Raw genomic sequence first — 6,368 nt, forward strand, 5'->3', positions numbered from 1 at the left:
AAAAATAATAACAACAGTTTACTCTATAATACATTATAACCGTTGTTAATAATTTGACGCAAAATTAGTGAAAAGTAATTACAACGGTTATATTAAAACCCGTTGTTAATACTTTTTAACAACGGTTTTCTAAGGACCCGTTGTTAATATATTCTCTAATGACAATAGGTTTATGTATAAAACCCGTTGTCAATACTTTCCACAATATATACCACCCAAACACAGATCAGCTACAGCCACAAACAAAACCACACAACCACACTCTTTCTCATCGTCTCTTTCTCATCGTCGCTTTATCATCTCCGTCACTGTTGTTGTCATCGTCTCTTTCTTTCTCTAATTATCAGGTAAATATCTATCACTTTATGGTTTTAGGTTTTGTCATCTCCCTCATTATTGTTCTTTCTCTAATTATTTTATTTGCATGAGTTTTTCTCGATCATTATTGTTCTTTCTCTAATTATTATTCGCTTAATTAGTTTTTCTGCGTTTATTAGTAAAACAAATTAAATAAAATAAAACAAAGAAAAAGATGATGGAGAGGAATGCATAAACTTAATTAATATATATATATATATATATATATATATATATATATATACATAAACGTATTTCATTGCTAAAAATACAATTCTTAGATGTTCATATAGGGATGCATTCTCTTCTATGATATTCATCCTCTCCTCCTTTGCTATTTGGAGGTTTCGTTCCACAGATGCTATATCGTCATATAGCTGCATTATCTACGGCTCTAACAAGCCATTTTTTTTGGCATCCTTAAGAGCGATCCGAGCTTCCTCAAGGTAGCTCCTGTACCTCCTCTTGATTTCCAGCAACCGACGTATGAAACTTTTGTTGTACTCGGTCATAATGCATGTAAAACGAATGGTATCATTCATTGTTGAAGGAAGTTTGAGGTTTTAAAGATTTAGGGTTTGGAGTTTAGGGCGGAGATAGTGATATAATGGAATGGTTATTGAGATAATGCATGAATTTATACTTAGTAATGTGTCGTTTGAGTTGTTTTTTAATTAATATGTTTTGGAAGTTGTGCCATATTATTACTGCCCCTTTCATATGCAGGGATTTCATATGCAAGGGGCAGTAATAATGCATGCATTATATCTTACTAGATGCATGCATTATTACTGCCCCTTTCATATGCAAGGATTTGGCAGGAATAATGCATGCATCGGAAGCATAAGGGGCAGTAATAATGCATGCATCTAGTAATATATAATTTTTTTTTTTTAATAATCAATAACAACGGTTATTTAAAAGAAACCCGTTGTCTTTTATAACAACGGTTTTTTCTATTGTAACCGTTCTTATAACTTTCCCACCAAAAATTAGTCACACTTTCCACAACGAATGTCTCGTAACGACAATGGCTTTTAACCGTTGTTAATAGTTTTCACAACGGGTTTCTTAGAAAAACCAACCGTTGTTAAAACCTTTAACAACGGACGCTTTAACATCGCCCGCCTTTTTATATAACAACAGTTTTTGATTGTTGTTATAGCCTGTATCTATAGTAGTGCATGTTTCACATTATATGAGAAAGTGACAATTGACAAAAATAAAATGGACTCCATATTATAAGGGCCACTGGTTTTTAGAAGGGAAATGGGTGATTTGGTTAAGTTGTTTTAATTAGTGGAAAACATAATCATTACAATACTTATCCTAATCTATACCCTAGTTGATATTGAGAAGAAGAATCTAAAAACAAAAGGAGCATGCATTGGCTCCCCTTTTCTCCCTCCAAAAACCGGTTTTCCCTCACCCCCTTTACAATAAGAATTGTTCTTATTTTTGATAATTCATTCTAAGAGAAATCACTTCTTACTCTTCTCCCCATCTCTCTCTAAAATTAGTTTTAGAAAAGAAAATAAAATTGTTCTCATCTAATATTATTTAGTTACTAAAAGTAGTAATAGAAATAATAATAAGATTAATTTTAAGATCACTAATTTATTTATCTAGTTAATATATAAATTAGTATTAAGGATTTGTCTTGGTGGAATTGAAAGGAGGATCTCACAATATTGAGACTAGGAGGATCATCCTTATATTTTAAGCTCAAGAACAAGTAGGAAAGGAGTTCTTACTTATGCCCTTAAATCCGATTTCCATATTGTCAGAAGCATTCTTCTTATCTTTGTTTTATTTTGTTACGCATGCATAAGATCATCACATTTAATTAATGAGTAATTAGATTGATGTGACCATAATTAGAGCATATTTAGTACCCGAATTAGCCTTGTTCCCATGCTTTTTAGTGCATATTTGGGTCATTTATTGTCTTCAGTCTTTTGTTTTGCATATTCTTTGAGGTTTTGTGTCCTTGGTAGGAAAGGAGTGCAAACCTTGTATTTTCATGACAAAATGAAGCTAAATTGATTGAATTCAATGACCAATGCATCAAAGAGAAGACAAGATTAGAAGTCCTTTGTACATACTATAGTAGATAGGCAATGATGAGAAAAGATCCTTGCATCCCCGAGGAAATCCTCAAGGATTTCATGAAGAAAAAGGAAGAAAAGAAGAAGGAAAGTAGCTGTAAGACAAGCAGAGCGGATTGTCCACAAGACGCCCGTCCAAGAGGGGCAATCCGAGCGTCTTCCCTCAGTGGACGCCCGTTCAAAACACCCCCAATCCGCCTGTCTTCCCCAACTGGACGCCCGTCCAGAATCACCACAATCCGCCCGTCTTGTGCCCTGGACGCCAGGATTGTCTGTCAGCCATTTCGTCTTCTACAAGCTTCAAGGAAGGATGCGCATATTTTTCTAAGACCGGGGAAAAGGAGACTGGAGTGTCCCTAGAGACCGGCGATTCCTCAAGGACTTAATCGTTATTTAAGCCCTTAGTAAACTCTAATTTATGTAACTAATCCCCACTAAAAATACCCCATTAGTCTAATTAGAAGAGTATGTTCTTCTTAGCTGTAACACCCCGTAATTTCGGACCGTTAATATATTTCGGAAGTAATTTATTAATCAAGTAAAATTTGATATTAATGTATTTAAAGTAAAAATAATTCAAAGAAATATAATTTTATTATATTTTGAAGAAAAGTATTTATTTTGATAGTTTCAAAACGTTTAAAAATAGTTTAAACCGTGTAAAACTTTTTATTTCGAAATAAGGACATATCGAGAGGAAAATGATAATTCTTTTAAACATTGGGTAAACGATTTTGGATATGGGTCGTATGAGTATTCAATTTTCTTGTAATCTCGTGTTTAAGAACTTTGGTCTTATCGGAATTTGCGTTTGACCAACGGTTCTAATTATTATCGAAACGAGCCAAAACCGACTCGTAAAAATCCCGACTAAAAACCCGCTCCTTCCTCCTTTCCTCTTCCCTACCCGCGGCACCCCTTCCCCCTACCTTCCTTTTTCTGATTTTTCTTACCAACATCCTTTTCCTTATGTTTTTAACAATTCCAAAACCAAAATCACCATTTTCATCTTAAAATTCAAGCAAAAATCACCATAACTTTCTCATTTCTTATCGGATTTTCACATAATTTATATTTTCGGAATCCTCTCTTCGAGATCTACCTCCTGGTATATTTTAATTTCAGTTTTCTTGATGTTGTTTTAAGACAAATTTTGGCATAATTTCGGTATTTATACTTATTATTGTGTTTTTATTGTTTATTTAGGTGAAGAATTGGAAGACGAGTTTGGGGACTCGTATATTGTCGAAGATAGTGGTTAGTCGGCAGATTAGGGTTGGTTTTTAAGGTGCTAATTGCTCATTTTCTAGCTTAAGGTAACATATTTCGAGTTACTCGACGAATAATCGTCACATTCTTTGCTTTTTATATGTTTTTGTGATTTTTGTTTGAGTACTAACTTTTCACATGATAAAATGGGTTGCATGCATGTCTAATGTTTGTCTTTTGTTAGTTTAAGTTAACCATTTGTATATTATTGTTTAGAACAAATTTGGATGAGTAATTATTTGATGGGACAAATCCGCGGGTTGGCTGGAACGTGTCAATACCGGACCGAGACATTTTCCAATGTTTCCAAAAATATGACAGATTGAACGGCGTCAAAAAATTAGGTGGTTTAGCCACTTGAATCACTCAATTCGGAGTCCGTATGAGTATTTGGCGTCGTTTTACCGAAAAATTTATAGAAACGTTACTGTTCACAGACCCGCGGTACTGTTCACAGCAGTGATATAGGCCCGTGACGGGCCGCGGCAGGCCCGTGCTTGGCCCGGGTTGGTCCGTTGCTTGTTTCGCGGTTTTTCATGCTTTGTTCATCACTTTAGGTTCATTAATGTTATAGTTAGAATAAGTAACATATGGTTAAACCTTTGAAATGAATAATGTTAATGGTAAAAATTATGTTTATATTGGTAGTTGCACATGTTAGGGTAGATTATAAAATGAAATTGTAATGATTAGGCTCAAAATGAATTTTATAGCGGTAATTGTAATGTTTTGATGATTGTCCTAAAATCGAGCCTTGGTCCCTTTTGACCGATTCGATGTCAGTCAATTGTGTGATTGGTCAGCCGCAATTTAACCCGTACCTGTCACAGGACTGGGGTTGCGGGTAAAAATTCGGTTGGATGAAGTTTTATATGAATTGGATAATCGGCCTTTTTCTTGTTTTAGGCCATTTATTATATTTTTATTTCACATGTGTAGTTAGTTGATTTAAGTAGCTTCTTATATTGTAGAAACGGCCTTAAATTCACTGAAGCCTTTAATATTGTTAATATTGCTAGAAATGGTATTGGTATTAAATACTTTCTTGCAGGTTGTTGTGTTTGTCATAGATAGGTCTTTATAGTCTCTGACGAGTATATGTTCACTGCTTAATAGCCTTTGTGTTCCTGACTAGTGGATTTATATCCAAGTTGGGGCATGACCTCGTTACTTATTTTGATAGTAAGTGGTCAGCTTAAGTACTAGCCAACCCTTTGTTGGACTCCTTAGGGTACTCACTTTGTTTTAGAAAAATTGTGGGTCTTGGGTGCGGTGGTGTGTATCCGCATGTCTAGGTCTGCGCAGATTTTAGGCTAGGGTTGTGTTGTGTCTTGGCCATGTTTTATTAATATTAAACCGAGCCAAGATACCGGTTCGATTACCTTCCCTACCTCGTGGTATAGACTCGAGTTACAAAGTGACTATTGACCGTACTAAGAACTTATGCCTGTCTTTGATATATTGCCCTTTCTTGTATGGTGATTTTATGAATTGTAATAGGTGAGATGTAAGCCGGTTACAATTGATAAAGTTTGGATTACTAATTGTTATATGTTTCACATGCTAGTTTACTTTGGTTAGTTTAGGTGTCATAGGTTAGAATACATGATAATTAAATTGTTTATCATAATGTTTACATGTTACACTACATGTTACATTAAATATGACGTTTCGTGGCTGGGAGGACTCGAAGTTACTCCCCACTGAATTGTGGCTTTTGTGTTTGTATAAAATGCGATTGACAGGTGCTTGATGCTTAGTTGGGGTACACGGACGAGCTAGTGAGCAAAGGAACCTTGGACCTAGTTTGGCTATTTTTAGTAGTAAACCTTTTAACTTTTGGTTATGTATATATTTTGAAGGGACATATGTCTCCCTCTTTTAATTTGGTTTGTATCTCTATATTTTCTTGCCTTTAGCATAGTTATGTAAATTAGTTTGATAGAATTTACAGGTTTTGACACCCTTCTCTTGGAGATGTTTGTGAATGGTTTAGGAAAATTTTAAAAATTACAGGTTTTATCTAGTTGAACCAATTACAAACATATCCTGTCAGTTTTTCTGTAGAATTTACGTGTTTTAATTAACGCTAAATTTAAGGGTGTCACATTAGCAATCTCTAGTGTAGTTAATATCAATAAAATCTCTCTTTAATCTTGTAATCAACATTTAATCAAGTTTTAATACAAGTTTCATTTCCTTAATCTCTCTCTTATTCATCCTTTGTTTTGGGTAACTGAAGATTATTTGGGTTATTATTGGGAGATTGACAACCTTCCAATCTATCATCAAGTACTTCTATTATTCTTTGCTTTATTATTGGAATCATTAGTAGCTATAATTCTCTTAATCCCTTTTTAATTATTGTTAATTATCTTCATTTATTCATCATGTTTCACTTTGTTGGTATGATTGACAACCTTGCTAGCATGTTCAACATGATAATGAGTGAGTAGTTTTCTTAGCTAAGGTTAATGGGTAATTAGGGGAAACCAACATGGGGTATGATTCATGCTTAATTTAATATATTTTCATAGTTTATTTGTTTGCTTGCTTTGATCTCAACTTATGCACATGTTATGTTTGCAGAAATGTGAGCCTATGAATCCTTGCATTTTTTACCCATCACCTATC

The 6,368-nt window shown here is 34.2% G+C and overlaps 1 long non-coding RNA gene across 1 annotated transcript; it reads left to right on the forward strand.

Annotated features, from left to right (window-relative positions):
* The first annotated feature begins 3,290 nt into the window (after positions 1 to 3,290).
* On the forward strand, positions 3,291 to 5,715 carry LOC141638418 (uncharacterized). The gene is made up of 3 exons (XR_012542087.1): positions 3,291 to 3,573; positions 3,672 to 3,781; positions 5,480 to 5,715. It is a non-coding gene; the product is annotated as an uncharacterized LOC141638418 (long non-coding RNA).
* Positions 5,716 to 6,368: the final 653 nt, after the last annotated feature.

This window comes from Silene latifolia, unplaced genomic scaffold (genome assembly GCF_048544455.1).
Source record: "Silene latifolia isolate original U9 population unplaced genomic scaffold, ASM4854445v1 scaffold_20.1, whole genome shotgun sequence".
Classification (NCBI taxonomy): domain Eukaryota; kingdom Viridiplantae; phylum Streptophyta; class Magnoliopsida; order Caryophyllales; family Caryophyllaceae; genus Silene; species Silene latifolia.